Source organism: Martes martes, assembly GCF_963455335.1.
Source record: "Martes martes genome assembly, chromosome: 8".
NCBI classification, from domain to species: Eukaryota; Metazoa; Chordata; class Mammalia; order Carnivora; family Mustelidae; genus Martes; species Martes martes.
Window position 1 is genome coordinate 90,135,607 of NC_137895.1, and position 872 is coordinate 90,136,478.

The window sequence follows — 872 nt, forward strand, 5'->3', positions numbered from 1 at the left end:
AATCATAATGAGATATATATATAAGGAAAGTTAATAAGGAAAATTGCAAAAGAAGTGCTTAGATTGGGTCCCAATTTTGCCATTGCACCATCCAATATATAGTCATATCTGTCCTTTCACTTCTTTCTGAAGTGACATGATGTTTACATTAGCTCTTGTTTCTTAATAACACCTTCCCTTTCAAAATACTAAAACTATATCTCTGTTCCATTATAAGAGTTCTCAAGGGGGGGAGACAATATGGCGGGGAAGTAGGAGGAGGCGCCTTTTCAACCTGTACCCTAAAGTGAGCTGATTACCTACCAAAGAACTCCGATCACCCATGAAATCAGCCTGAGATCAGAAGTATACACGTCTGGATCTCTACGGGGGGCAGAAGACGCCAGTGGGCAGGTAAAGTGGAGTGGGAACGTCGGACTGATATCGGAAGATAAACAAAAGGGGGAGGGAGCCACCAGAGGCGACCGATTGGAAAATAATACTCCAATACGTGAGTGCCCTGCATCTGGGGACCAGCATTAACTTGGAGTCTGGTTGAAAGCACTCAAAAGAGCAAAGAATTGTGGGGGGAAATTGTGGGAATGGGGGCGGCTAGGGACAGGGGCTTAAGTCCCCAGACCCAGGACAGCCTCCCCTGGCGCTGAGCCAGAGAGTGCGGCGGAGAAACCTGGTCTTTGTCCCTGAGCCGCCAGCGTGCCCAAGAACGAGTGGAGTCCGGCTCCCCTGAGGGGCTGGGAGCCACACCAGACGGCAGAACCCGCACCTTGCTGGAGATGCGCACGTGCCTCACCCTCCCCTGAGAGAGGTGCACGAACGCCCAGCCTGGTGTTGTGGGACCCACGCGGCGATAGAGCCAATAGAGCCGATAGAGC